General features: G+C 45.5%; 1 long non-coding RNA gene across 1 annotated transcript in view; it reads right to left on the bottom strand.

Annotated features, from left to right (window-relative positions):
* Positions 1 to 14,425, bottom strand: part of LOC112551515 — a 32,913-nt gene extending 18,488 nt beyond the window's left edge. The window contains exon 1 of the long non-coding RNA XR_003095802.1: positions 14,316 to 14,425. This is a non-coding gene — a long non-coding RNA (uncharacterized LOC112551515). The remainder of the gene's footprint in view (positions 1 to 14,315) is intronic.
* Positions 14,426 to 15,407: the final 982 nt, after the last annotated feature.

Below are 15,407 nucleotides of genomic sequence, written 5' to 3'. Positions count from 1 at the left end.
CCCTCGCCTGTCCCCCCAGTCCAGGGGGGGGTGGGGGCATCCACTGTAGAGATGGGGGTGACTGTGTGGTTGCACCAGGCAGCAGGGGGGGTTGGTGGGGAGTGTCTGTGAGGTTCAGTGGCTCATGGCTCATCAGGACTTGGTACAGACAGTCAAAAAGTCTGAGGGTGAATCAATTCAGTCCTTTCACATTAATCTAGCTGCACAGACTAAATTGAAACAGAAGTGAACAGATGTTTACCTTTGATTCAGGAAATGCAGCCACATACCTGCAGTGGCTCAGGTCAGAAGCCAGAGGGTGCTAGAACATGGGTCTCTGGCTGTGTGTTCACTTCCTTTTCCTGCTGCCCCTGAGGTCTCTGGCAGTTGCAGTCCAGAGTTACAGTAACAGGACTCTGCAGGGTTGCTCATCACTTCCTCTTCCGACTTCCAGGCACCTCTGGGATTTGTAGTTCACAGTTGCAGCCAGCAGTAAATTTGAGCAGTGGAAGGAGTGTTTAACCTCCCTCTTTGGCTCCAGACCCCAGCCAGGGTTTTCCTGGAGGGAGCAGTTCCTCCCTTCCCCCTGCATCCCCAGCAGGACTCCCCACCCCCTTGTCAGCCAGCCCTCACTGCTCCAGCTAGGGAGCAGAGGGGCAGAGCCAGGCCTGGTCTCTGGAGCAGATAGCCCAGACCAGGGCTAGAAAGCATCCTGGGATGCTGGGGGACTGTGATTTAACTTGAGCTAGGAAGGGGTCTGGGACAGAAGTTTCATTAAACTGGTTTGACCCAAATCAGTTAAGGCTGATACTACATTCAACCAGGTTTATCTTAAACCAGTTTCAGTCATTTTGTGCATTCAGTCATCATGTGCACTGAACTTCTGTTCTGTTAGAGGTTTAAACCAGTTTCTGATCACTTAAACTGGTTTGTGTGTAACTTCTGTCCCTAGCCCAGGTGAGGCCCCTTGCTGTGTGGCCCCTGGGAGCTTAGCAGTTGGACGTCCTCAAAATAAATTACAGTAAAAGCTCTCTTACCCGGCATCCCCTGGGAACGGGGGATGCTGGATAACAAAATATGCCAGTTAATTGAGCGGGCCTGGCCGCCGCTTCTCCCGCCGCGTCTGGGGCATCCCTCTACCCCTCCCGCGACATCGCCAACCCTCCTGCCGCATCACCGCCCATCCTGTGGGCCCTGCAGGCCCCACAGGATGGGGAGGCAGGCCCCGCACAGCCCCACGCAGCCTGTTATGCCCCTGGGCTGTGGGAGCTCGGTAGCACAGGCTGCTTTGCCCCTGGCTGTGGGGGCTCGGAGAAAACGGAAGTGCCGTGGTGGGCACTTCCAGTTTCACTTTATCTTACAAGCTGGCTGCCAATTAGTAGAGTGTGCCGGCTTGTAAGATTTTTTACTGTATTGAAATTGGCCCAAGATTTTTTCGAAAAAGAAAGAAAGGAGAAAAAAATCAAAGGATCATAGTTGTTCCTGAACTCTATCTAGTGTATAGTCCTGGGTGACTGTCAGCAGACTACATGCCCTTAAAGGAGCATGGCAGTGCCATGCAGAGGTCCCCAGTCTAGCTCTGCACATGTTACGCTCTATACTGTGGCTGTGCCGTGTTAGCTCAGCTTCAGAGCTGGAAGCATTATAGGTCTGCTAAAAAGCAGGGTTTATTAGCTGGAGTAGAGCACTATCATGTGCAGAGCACACCTGGGATGCCTACACATAGCACTGCCTTGTGTGGTGCAAACATACCAAGACTGTTTTTAATGGTAATCAGTGACAAGCTGATCCATTTGCAAATGGAGCCTAGTAAGATTGCAGGTCCTTTTGTTCTGCATTTGTATAGCAGCTAACACAGTGAGGTCCTAGCTTATACCTGGGGCTCCTAATAGTGTGTGAAAGGTGGTCTCTGTGGGCACTTCTACATGAGATATTTACTGTGGAGCAGCCTCATTAGCTCTGCAGTAAAGTTTCAGCATCTACACATGCAGCCCTATGAGGCCGCAGGAACCTTATTAACTCCACCGAAGGTTAGTACTTGTCAATACAAGTACTATCCTATGGCAGAGTTCTTTAGTGCACAGCAACACACGTGTAGACACTAATGGGGCTGGCTGGGGCAGAAGGGTGCTTCAGGGCAGGGGCTGCCTGCAAGCTAGCCTCACACTGGAGCACACTCATGCCCCAGCCAGCCCCTCCGGAACATGTTGTTGAGCCAAGTTGGAGCAACCCTGGGCTGGCAGGGGGATACCCCAGGTCCCTTGTCAGCTGGGGCTGCTCAGACCTGGCTCAATGTGCTGCGATCCCAGGCACATGTTCAAATGCAGCACTTTGGAGCAATAAATTCTGGAACCATATGTGCTGGAGTTTATTGCTCCATGCTAATAGTACATGTAGATACACCCTGTATGTATTGGTATAACCTTAAATGCAAGATACTAGTTTCTAATGCAAAATCTTTCACAATTAACTAGGAAAAAAAATCAATTGTTTGGGCATATAAATATGTCCTTGCACAGAATCTGCAGTGTTTGTACTTGCATCAAATTGGAGTTGGGTTACCAACAAATAAACCAAATTATAATACTTATTTGCTTATCTGCTCTGGAGTTCAGACAGCCCAGTATTATATTAAAACAGACGAGACATTAATTTATTATATAGAATCGTTACTGGCCTTCTGTGATAATAAAAGGGAACTAGTTAAAAGAATGTCCCTAGAGACACTGCTTACATTAGCATGTTGATGTCAGCAAGTGCATTGATCTGTTTCACATTACGCACATTCCGAGTACCTTACAAATAGAGCCAAAGTTCAAGGCTAACATCAACTGTATTATGTTCAAGTCAGCAAGGTACATAGTAGGTACCCAGCCCTTGTTCAGGGAAGTTTTCATGGAAATTACTGGCTAGACCTTTGAGCCAAGTGCTTCTGCAGACTGGGCATGGAGGGAGCTTTGAAGCACCTGAAAGGATGCAAAACTCAGCTTATGAGTCTGAAGGTGAGATCCTCAGCACAGCTCTGCCCCACTTACAGGACTAGAGCAGCACAAAAACACTGGATCTGCCAAGGGAGGATTTTTGTTTAAAAAACCTGTCTGGTTGCAACAAGGTATATTTGCTGAAGCTTATCAAATTAAAAAAAATGTATAGGAAGATTTCACAAGTCCAGGGAGGATGAGAGAGAGAACCCAAAATGAAAACCTGACCTGTTTGACACTGGTCAAGTGCCATTTGGCTAAATCTTTCCAAAGATTTTGATCTTGTTCTGATGCAAAACAAAAAAAGGACAAGTTTTGAAACAGAAGTTTTTGTGAAGTGGAATTGTCCTTTTTCTGGCCAGCTCTAATGTTGACACGTGCTATAAGGCCAAACAGGGACTGAGATTTGGCAGCATTCCCTCCTCTCAGTCCCTTGATTAAGCCCATGTACAATGCTGACTCAGAAATATAGTGGCAGCAAATTACAAATCTGATTTGCACCGGACAAATCAGACTGCTGATTCAGTATCACATCGGTTGGCCAAAACCTCTTCCTTTCCTTGGCTTTTCCTACCTCCAAGTCAAAAGTAACTTGAGACATTACAGCTGACCTTCCTGGTGCTACTCCATATGCTTGCATTATTTATTTCCACTATGGTTGACAAGTATAATATGATTCTCAGGACTACAACCTACCCATTCTGCTTGTGTCAGATGGTTATACCCAGTGTCTTACGTTTGGCACAGGTGACAGGATAGAAATTATATGGGATCATAGGTTTCCTTGAAAGCTTATGGAGGCTGGTGGTTTTCTAGTTCTTCAATTTTCTATTCAGAATTCCACACCTCTCCTTTGAGCTCTCCTCAGAAATGTAAGAAGAATATTGGGTAACGAAGGGTCTCTGACCGTAGTGTAACTAAAGGATGGCAAGTGGGGCATCAGCCCTGGGTGCCAACTTTGGGGGGAGGGGGGGAAAAGGGAGGTACAAAAAATTGCAGCTGCTGCCCTGTGCACTACCATTGCCCAGGGTGCAAAACTACCCAGCTGGGCCTCTGGCCCCTAGAAGAGGTTTTTTTTGTAGGGCTGTGAGAAGCTTTGGTTCATGATTCAATCTGGAGAAGATTCGGCCCAATTCGGAGGCTGAATTTTGGAATCCAAATCGAATTGCTAGAAGCTTAAAACTTTCTGAATTGATTTGGAGCTTCTAAATCAATTTGGAAAAGATTCAGTGATTTGGAGACTCAGAGGGCAGTCTTTATGGGGAAACAGACTTAAAAGAAGAAACTTAAAAGAGGGAGGGGGAGCACAGGGGGGAGTGGGAGCAGGGGTGGGGAAGGACGGACATCTCTAGCTAGCCAGTAAGTGTGATTTGCCCTTCCAATCACAGTGTCTGGAGGAGGAACATAGAAACAGCATAAAAGCTGTTTCCTGTGCTGGGAAAGGTGCATGTGTGTTGTGTTCTTCTTTGATCTGTTCTTGTTCTGAATCCAAATGCGTGGCGGGCTGTCAGTGGCAAGTTCTTCTGTTCATGAGTGCCATGTGATTTGTTGACTGGTCTGGTTGATTATTGATTATTAATACCTATATATATATATATTATTTATACCTATATATATGGTGTGTTGTGTTCTTCTTTGATCTGGTCTGAATCTGAATGTGTGGCTGGCTGACTAGTGGGCCACTGATCCTGATCTCCTTAAGCAAGGCCACCTCATGGATGGCCTTCTGTTGCTCCACCAGCCTTTCGAGCATCAGGTATGTGGAGTTCCACTGAGTCTCCACATCCTGCATGATTTTGTGCTGCAGGATGTTCAGCTCTGCCTGTTTCTCCCTCAGTATCTTGACCCCCTTGACGCTACAGTGGAAGTAGACCACCACCCTCCTGCACTTTGAAATCAGCTGGCTTGTAGCGGTAGTGGTGGTGATACCATCACCGGCAGCCCTGTCCCCCTCCAAGGTCCTGGATGGAAGGAATAGTAAAGAAGCCAGAGGCTGGGCCAGCATGCAATGCAGGCAAGAAAGCCAGTCAGTGAAAATGGAAATGGAGGCATCAGGGGGTGAGGAGGGAAAAGGAAGATGTAGCAGTGCAGGTAAAAGTGCAGAGGTGCCTGGGGTGCAGATGTCCGGCAGGTTGCAGTGTGTCAGAATTCCACTGGCTAATCTATATTAAGTCCATGAGTTTCTCTACCTAGGAGGATGATGAAGTGAAGTTCATAGGCCCAGCTGTGAATAGTGGTTTGTAAATTGTTCCTTCTCAGGATCAGGCCTAAGAGACTGGTGACAGAGTGTTTTTTTTGGTGAGAAATGTGCCCCCACAGGTAGTTGGGTTTTGTTGTCTTTGATAGATTCTGGTGTGCAGTTTGTGGGGGTACTGGAGGTAGTTGGTAGGTTTTGTGTTTTGAGCTGTAGGAAGTTAGCTTCAGTTCTGGTGATGAGGTTAGTTGCTTGTTTGAATGTACAAGCCACTTTTCAGAGCTGGGACTATGAACTGCACTTCATCAGCCTCCTAGGTAATAGGTACAGAAACTCATGGACTCAGTATACACAGTGGGATTCTGGCACACTGCAACCTGCCGGACATCTGACACCCCAAGCACCTCTGCACTTTTACCTGCGCTGCTACCTCCCACCCCCCCCAGCCTGTTCCTCACCCCCTGACTGGCTTTCCATTTACACTGACTGGCTTTCTTGCCTGCATTGTGTGCCAGGCCAGCCTCTGGCTTCTTTACAATTCCTTCCATCCAGGACCAGGAGACACACCAACTGCGGGTACTTCCTCAGCCTGACAAAGGGTTTTTCAACCTGAAAGCTTCCTAAGATATATTTCTCTAACTATTCTGGCTTTCTTCATAATAAACATATAAACATAAAAACACAAGATAAGCCATCACATACCATGAGTAACATATATCCAACACAACATCTTTACTTCTTGCTGTCAATTCCTTTATAAAAAGAAAGGCTCTGTGACAGTTCAGTTTGGCTACCTTAGATGCTGTTGGTGCTACTGGTGCTGACTGCTGAGTCACCTACATTATTTTTACCTGCTGCCATTTACACTGGTGGACTGGACTGAGGCCGTAGGGAAGGAGGCGACCTTACAGGGGCACACTGCTGTGTTGTGCAGAGGCCCCAGCGCCAGGAAGGGTGCACCTGAACACAAATACACACACACGTATACACACACACACACACAGTCACACAGTGAGGGTGCACCTAACAGATACGCACTAGGTGCTCCTACTTGAGAGGAAAGAAGGGCCTGACAGTTCAGTTTGGCTACCTTAGGTGCTGCTGAGCCACGTATGTTATTTTGACCTGCTGCCGTTTACAGTGGTGGACCAGACTGAGGCTGCAAGGGAGGAGGAGCCTCACTGGAGCACACTGCCATGTTGTGCAGAGGCCCCAGCACCAGGAAGGACACACCTGAACACACACACACAGTGTCACCCACCCATGTCACAAGTTTTGCCTGTTAGCAGCCAGAGGTACAGGGCCCCAGACTCTCCCTGCACCTATCTCCTTGACAGCTGGCAGGCTTTATGACTGCAGCAGGCCCTAGCAGGCCTGCAGTTTTCACCCCTCTATGTCTTAACACACACACAATGTCACCTATGTCACGAGTTTTGTTTGTCAGTGGTTTGAGGTACAGTTTACTAGAAACCCGTGCACCTATCTCCTTGAAACCTGGCAGGCTTCATGCCCTCAGCAGACACTACCACCCCTGCAAGTTTAATCTAAATCAGCCAGAAAACAACACAGTTATAGATATTTCATTGATTCCCCGTTATACTCTAAGGCCGAATCTCCGAATCGCTCCAAATTGGCTCCGAATCTTCTTAAGCCAGTTTGGCTGAATTGTATCAGAAAAGTGATTCGAATCTCCGAATCGAATCACTAGCACCCAAATCGGCTGAATACGAATCGAATAGTTCCCTATTCACGCAGGCCTATTTTTTTCCTATTTGCTCTAGTAAGAGAAATGCATGCAAAAATTTTACACAACTATGGAATGGAGCTAGTATCAGACTGCATTACAGAACAGAGAGAGGAAAAAATTGTCATAATGTCTTGTATCTAAACAGGAAAGATACTAAGCCCATTTTTGCACTCATTATTTAGATAACTCCAGTTGAAGCCCCTAGGATTTTTGCCTGAATGAGAACTGCAGGATCGGAAATTGGACTCAGTCCTGCTGACCAAAATACTTAGTTTTCCAAAATTAAGAATTTCTGTACTGCTTACAAAGAACACTGCTGAACAGTCTATTTAAATTAAATTACTTATTAATTGAATATAAGTGTAATTTAAAATGAGCCGTGAGATTTGGAGATGGGTTAGAAACCAGCTGATCTCCTCCTGGCATAGATCAATTATAATGGCAGGTGTATGTATACTCTACAGTAGCTTCGTATTTCCCCCAAATTGGATCAAAGTCACTTTCTATTTCTGAGCGCTGACCAAGTGTTTACCAAATGACTGTTTCATTCCTCTCCTTCCTCTGTACTGTAACCTTGTAACTGAAGCTGTTCCTGATGCTATTGGGTTTTTAGTTCTTTGACCTTTGGGCTGTCTGCTTGAAGTTGACTGGTTTTATCCTGTCTGAGATAGCTCCAGGTTCAGTTACACTGATAATCTTTCATGGCCTGCTCTTACATTAAAGCCCCATGAAGTTTGTGGTAGGAATGCTGAAGAATAATATCCTTCTGTAAATCAAATGGCAGCAGTTCAAAGTGTGGTCGCTTTGAGGATGGGGCATTATTCACTCTGGGTTAAATTATCCCCAGGTGACTGACACTGCACAAGGCCTAGGACCCTTCCACCCCGTGCAATCCCTGCTTTACTTTGGAGGTAGTGCTATTGCTGGCTCACTCACAAAAGTGAATTTCCCCTTCAGGGTTCAGTCTTGTAGTCTGTACTCAGGCAAAACTCCTATTGAACTTCATGGTATTTTGCCTTAGTTAGGATGGAAGAATCAGATCAGCTGAAAGACCAATTGCTTGCCCTTTGTAAGATGAACACAGTAACAAATACATTTAAAAGGGAAAAAAAACTTTCTAAACCAAAGCACAGTACTGCACACTCAGTTTTCCCCCTGAGGAGAAGCTGAGATAGAAGGAACCATACGATAGATGTTCAATCACATCACCCAAAAGGGATGGTCTGAGAAACTTGCTGAAATGAAACAGAGGGTGTGGGGTAGATGCGGGAGTGCTGATTTTTTTTATTGGCAAGGCTTGGATTTTTGCCTCTTGCTTCCTCCAGTTCAGTAGCTCATAGAGATGTGTGTCATACAGCTGATACAGCTCATTGAATCACTGGGCTGCCTACTGAGAATGCTAATAAGGTGATTAATAACTAATTGCTTTCCTAATAGCAATAAAACAAAATCTTGCTCATGATTTCTTGGTTTGATTGTAGGTGTTGTCATCATCAACTAAAGCCCAATTTTGCCTTTACAAGCAGCTTTAAAATGCTATCAATATTTCATGGTTCAAAAAGAATGGTCATTGCAGCTGTACACATCTCAAGCTTTCAATCCACCCTAAGGTCCCCTAGGAGGGAGCTGAAGATGGAAGTCTTTCCCTCTGGGTCCATGAGAGTGTCTTTGTGAACTGTGTTGAGTAGCTCTTTGATGCGTTGATCAGGTAGAACTACCATCTTCAACTCCCTCTGTGCAAAAATGAAGTTTATTTCCTACCTATGGGGATTTTTTACCATCTTATACCATCTACACTTTTCCCAGAGCCTGACGAAGGGACTTTGATCCTGAAAGCTTGCAGAAAAGGACAATTTTCTTGCCATTTTCCAGTTGGTCTAATAAAAGGTATCATTTTGGAACCAAGAGTTCTGTTTTTTTGTATGAATAGTCATTAGGCTGTTACTTTCAGTCTCTACTGACAGATCTGGACCAGCAGTCTAGATATCAAAGTGTTATGTCCCATTACCAATTCCCCAAGTCATCCATTTGCCTTTGGAGAGAGTTTCCAGTACAGAAAGTTATTTAACACTGATCATTGTCGTGCAGCATGCAACTAACCACATCCTTTTCCTTTGCCTATGAGCTTCCATTTCACAGGGCAATACCAATATATCCACTATGCTTCCTATGGGTGCTTATAGGGTATAAGACAGTGAGGTCTCAATCTGGACTGTATCTCCAAGCATTATCATACTACAAACAATGCTAAGTATATATAATCAATAGCACAAATTTCATACATTTTTATGAAAATAAAAATAGCTAAATTTGAAGATAAAATTGCCAATACAAGTCAGCACTGGCCTAACTTTGTTTCCAAACTCATTGAAAGTTTGACTGCTGACATTGTTGAGAATAGAGTTAGATCAGTGCTGAACATTTCTGCAAATATTAAGAAAAAACAGCCACATTTTCAGTTGTATGCAACTTTAACTATTTGTTTATTTATGTCCCTTTTTATATTAGCCACCTCAAGAATGAGACTACTTGACCCCTCACTTCTAAGACAGATATCTTTTCAACTTTGTTGACCTAGGGTCATAAATCTACAAGGTGGGGATAGATTCCGTACCACAAACTGGCTATGTGTATCACTGCAATAGCAGACGTGGGCCCAAGCAATGCCCCTAGAAAAGAATGTGTCTGGCACAGTACAATCCAAGGCCCTATTCTTGGTCCCCTTGCAGGAGAGAGAGCAGAAGCAGAGCAAGGGCAGATGAGCCTTGGACTACAACCATAGGTGGAGGGGGAAAAAAAAAGAGGGGAAAGGGCTTTCATGTACCCGCCTCCACAGGAAAACCTGCGGGGAAAAGGGGTGGGGGAGGGGAAAGGGCCATCGCTTGACACATAAAGAGCAGCCATTTACTTCCTGGGGTGAGTATTACCCGATCTTCCCTCCTCCCATACCAGGTGCCGTATTCCTGGCTCAGCCAGTGGAGACCCAGAGTGATCATCTAAGGCACGGACCAGGACCAGAGACAAGTTAAATAAAATCTGTCCTGAGTGTTCCCTTTCCCTAATAAAGCTTTGTACCTAATTGGAATTAATTCTGTTAAACTAGGAAATTAGTATAGAATTTTTATATATATGTTTTTTAAAATTTATTTATATATATACAGAGAGAGAGAGAGAGGTGGAGGGGGGAGGTTATAGGATAGTTTTGGGTAGAACTGGTTACCAATTAGTAGTGTGTGTGTGTGGTTACTTACCTGTGTTATTTCTTTTTAATCAGAGGTGACTGGTGCCTCCTGAGTCTGGGGGTGCACAATTTGTGGGTGGGCCCAGGGACAGGCCAGAAGCCCCATATCCACTCCTATACTTCTGTGTCATGGCTTAGTGCTCCCCCACCCAACACGCCCAGCAAAAAAACTGCCCCATCCGGAGCAGTGCCAAGTTGGGGGCCAATCTCAGGGGAGGCACACGCCCCTGCCCCACCATGCCTCCCCTACCAGTCAACTGTGTTCTTAATAAACCATTTATTCATGTCAGTTATATTTTGGAGTGATTGTCTTTATTAGTTAAGCCCCAATCCATTGCTGGGTTAATTGGGCGATGAATAGATATACCTGGATTAACTCGTTAGCAGCACTGGGGGCTAAAACCCACCCCATTTGGATACCAGGCTGAAGAGTCAGCCACTAATTAGGTGACCTTGATCAGGCACTAAGTAAGTCATTAAGTCTATAACTATAGACCAGTTAGTCTTACCTCGATTCTGGGTAAGCTTTTTGAGAGAATTATACTGGCGCATGTCCACGAGGGGCCAGCAGGGGAGGTTATGCTTAGGGGCAATCAACATGGGTTCATTAGAGGCAGGTCCTGTCAGACCAACCTGGTGGCCTTCTATGACCAGGTCACAAAATCCTTAGATGCAGGGGTAGCCATGGACATAGTCTTTCTGGACTTTAGGAAGGCCTTTAACCCTGTCTCCCACCCCATTCTCATTAAAAAACTAGGGGACTGTGGCATCAACACCTACACAGTCAAATGGGTCACTAATTGGCTGGAGGGCTGCACCCAGAGAGTCGTGGTGGATGGGTCATTTTCCACCTGGAGGGATGTGGGAAGTGGGGTTCCTCAGGGCTCGGTCTTCGGACCCGCACTGTTCAACATCTTCATCAGTGACTTGGACAAGGGGGTAAAAAGCACCCTGTTCAAATTTGCTGATGACAATAAGATGTGGGGGGATGTGGGCACGCTAGCAGGGAGGAAGAGGCTGCAATTGGACCTAGACAGGTTACAGGGGTGAGCGGATGAGAACAGGATGGGTTTCAACACTGACAAGTGCAAGGTGCTGCACCTGGGGAGGAAGAACCAGCAGCATACCTACAGGCTAGGGAACTTCCTTCTCGTCAGTGCAGAGGCAGAAAAGGATCTTGGAATCATTACTGATGCCAAAATGAATATGGGCCGGCAGTGTGGGGACGCGGTCAGGAAAGCCAATCACACCTTGTCATGCATCCGCAGATGCATCTTGAGCAGGTCCAAGGAGGTGATCCTCCCCCTCTATGCGGCACTGGTCAGGCTGCAGTTGGAGTACTGTGTCCAGTTCTGGGCGCCGCACTTCAGAAGGGATGTGAACAACTTGGAGTGGGTCCAGAGAAGGGCCACTCACATGAACAGGGGCCAGCAGGGCAGGCCCTATGAGGAGAGGCTAAGGGACCTGAACCTGTTCAGCCTCCACAAGAGAAGGCTGAGGGGGGATCTAGTGGCATGTTACAAACTAGTCAGAGGGGACCAGCAGGCACTGGGGGAGTCCCTGTTCCCCCGAGCACTACCAGGAGTGACTAGAAATAACGGTCACAAGCTGGCAGAGGGTAGATTCAGACTAGACATCAGGAGGTGTTACTTCACAGTCAGGGCTGCTAGGATCTGGAACCAACTTCCAAGGGAAGTGGTGCTGGCTCGTACCCTGGGGGTCTTTAAGAGGAGGCTAGACAAACACCTTGCTGGGGTTGCTTGACCCCAGTACTTTTTCCTGCCATGGCAGGGGGTCAGACGTGATGATCTGCTCAGGTCCCTTCCGACCCTACCAACTATGAAACTATGAAACTATAAGTCCGGGTCCAACAGGAGGGCAATTCCCACAGTGCAGCAGGGAGCAGAGCAGGGGCGAATGATTTGCCCCTGCCCCTACCCCACTGCCTCTTGCACTGTGGGGGTCTTGATCTGCTCCCCCCACTCAAAGCCAACGTAAAGAAGACAGAAAGAAACTTACTTGACTGCTCAGCTGGTTGTGATCCTGGCTGTGCAGGATATGTATGTATGTATGTGCCCCTCCCCCACTGCTGCAGCAGCCTGTGGCCGGTCTGCCCTGGAGCCCTACCTGCCTTCATTTGAGGGGGCTGACCCCGGTTAGCCTCCCCCTTCCGCCGCCTATGACTACAACAAAAAGATTAACAGAGTTTTAAAAGCATTAAGCTGCATTTAAACAAGTCTCCTGTGGCCACATTAAACTACGCCTGAGCTGAGATAGTGGAAAACAAATCATTTATGTCTATTGAACCTGAGACAAAGAATACACCCAGTTCCAGTCTATTCCACTGCTGCAGTAACATATAGGAGTCCAGAAGGCACTAAGGTAGCTCACTGCTGCATTCCAGAAAGCAGAGGAAAATCTCAGTCAGGTCAAAGAGTGAAACGAGAGGCCAGATCTCCAAGCCTTGTGCAAACTTGATTGGAGCTGATCCAGATGCATGGCTACTACCTATGGCTTTTCTCTGTAACAAGCCAACAAATATGCACATATTGTATATACCTATATAGAAAGGAAGCTTGAATTTCAGTCAGTAGTCTAGCTGTGCGCTTGAGTTAGTTTAAGCAAAGCTTCCTTCAGAAAACAAAATACCAGTTAAAACTGGAATTAGCATTGGTCTTTCTAACTATATGGGACATTGCAGCTTCTTCAGGAGTAGTTTTTCCATGCCAAGAGGAAACTATCATCAAGAATTACCAACACTGACAGTAAAACCCACTTGTAAAGCAAAGCATATAACTATCACATTATATCACCTTCATCTGTTCCATTGCCAATTCCCATCCTCCTCTTCTGGCTTTCTCTGGACCAAATGATAGAGAGCTTCCCCAGAAGATTGTTCTGGGAAAACATTGAGAAGGAGATGTTCTTAATTTTGTGTTGATGAGCTAGAAATGGCTCACATGAGTGTCTTTGTTAGTTGCTGCTTCCTTCTCACTCCACCAAAAAAATATCAGTTTTCATTTAAAAATGAGTTGGTCTCTCTTTTCACTGTCTACAGAGCCCTAAAAACATACAAAGACACAGACTAACTGCTAAGATGGACAGTTGGAATCAACTTGTGCAGCAGGAAGCCGTCATGAAACTTTGTATGAAAATGTGAGCGTTAAACTCATAGCGCACTTCACAGAATCATCTCCTTGAACTTCTCTATATCTAGAGGCTAGGACAGTACAGGGTGTTGTGACACACTGCAGTGGAATTAATCATGTTGTTTGCTAGACAGCAGCAGAACACACTCCCTTGCGTAATATATGCACTTAGGGCCTGCTTCAGATTTCATTTAAATCTCTTTCACACGGATATAATTGCACTAATTTCAGTGGAGTTACTGCTGATGGATACAGTTCTGAGTGCCCATAATGTTTGCATCCTTAAGTAAGTTTTGCTACTAAACACCATCTATAAGGAATGCCACAACTAGAGCTGGCAAGGAATTTCTTTTAATCAAAACTTTTAATTCCTTTGGTCAGCAAATGCTAAATTTGTCAAAACCAACGTTTTTCATAGAGACACAAAAGTCTTGGTCTCGACCTAGGAAAAATTGTTCCTTATTCTCTGTCTGGGATGTGTGGTTTACATAAAGAGAGACAGAGCGAGACAGAGAGACTTGCCCCAGACCAGCCAACAATCCAGTGGCTGCAGAACAGACAAATGCCCTAAACCCAAGGCAACAGAAGCACTGTTACAGAGTTGTGTGTCATCTGTCTATTACATATCGATGGGTCTAGAAAGGAAATCACTGACTTTTGTAGCCAGGTGTTTAAACCTGAAATCTATGAGACATACTCAGTATCTCCTGGGCTAAAATGTCTCCCACATTCCACATGAAAGTCCAGTTGCTCGAGTGTGAAATCAGTCTCTCTCTGGCCCAACACTATTTAATTATTTACATGAGAAGAAGCTGCTTCAGCAGAAGAGATTTGGAAAGCCCCTCCCCCCACTTAAAATAGCCACTATCTCAGGAATTAGAGTACTCCTGTAGGATGTAGCAATACTGTCATTTGAAAACCTGGTCACTGAATTCAGGGTCCCTGGACCCTAAAGGACATAGCTATTAGCAGTAGGCCCCTGTACCCATGCCACCACTGCAATGCAGAGCCTCTTCCCCCTTACCTGCTGTTGGGTCTGTGTATCCAGCCCAGGAGGAGTCCCTACAATTCAGATCTGGCCCCAGTTGAGTTTGACATTCCTACCTTAAATCTACCTTAACATTATTATTGGGAAACCACTCATCTCCTCTGGTGCAGAATGTGTTCCTGTGTATTTACGTGCTCAGTCTCGCAGAGGCTCTATCTGCATTCTCTGTTTATAGCAGTACATCTCATCAACATGTGGCTAAAAAAAATATACCCTCTCTCACTAAGTAACAGAATGTGACTGTACACAGACACTGTGAGAGGTTATTTTAGGACAAGCAGCAGGCCACAAACACATTGCATCAACACAAAAAATGGATTGGGCTCCAGGGGAGAGTGCGTTGTGCATTTGTTCCTGGGTAGAAAAAGGGTCAGAATCAAAAGTGTGAGAAAGTTACTAGTGAGAGATTTTAATAGAGACCTTCGAACACAGGCAGCCTAATTAGTGGATCAGCACTTTTCAGCAAGTAGGTCTCCATGGAGAAGAGAGAAAGGGAGACGAAACATGAGGCCATGGAGAAGCTCCAAAAAATAGCTTTCTAAACTAATGTGAAGCCTCAGTCTTATTCAGTAGTTCTCAGCCACCTTTAAAAGGATCTCAGCCATGATGGTGGCATGCAATATTAGTACAGTCAGATGTGCAAACGCCTAAACATAATTCACAAGATAAACCTGAAGATTTCAAATAGGAATCCATAGCATCATTAATTGGCCACTGTTGTCTTTGAGTTCTTTGCAACAGAAGAATTGTTCCAGTATTTTTCCATAGTCAAAAAAGGAGTGAAAACAAGAGCTGGCATTTTCTGAGGGATGCCTCAAGTCTAAAAAGGTTGAGAGCCACTGGTTTAATTGATTTTAACAGCAGAGCTGATCAGGAAACTGGTGGGAGCTTTCCCTGGATTTAATTTAATGAACATAAAAGCTTATTATAATTATGTGTGTTCCTGTAGTGCTATGGATGAAGCGTCATGCACAGAAAGGACATTATTCCTGCCTCAAGGAACTTACAATCTAAGTTTAAAACAAGGGATGGGTACACAGATAGAGGAAATACAAGGAACCAATGAGA

The sequence above is a fragment of the Alligator sinensis genome, unplaced genomic scaffold (genome assembly GCF_000455745.1).
Source record: "Alligator sinensis unplaced genomic scaffold, ASM45574v1 scaffold66_2, whole genome shotgun sequence".
Taxonomy (NCBI): Eukaryota; Metazoa; Chordata; order Crocodylia; family Alligatoridae; genus Alligator; species Alligator sinensis.
Note: the sequence above shows the minus strand (reverse complement) of the source record. Positions and strands in the feature narration are given on the sequence as shown.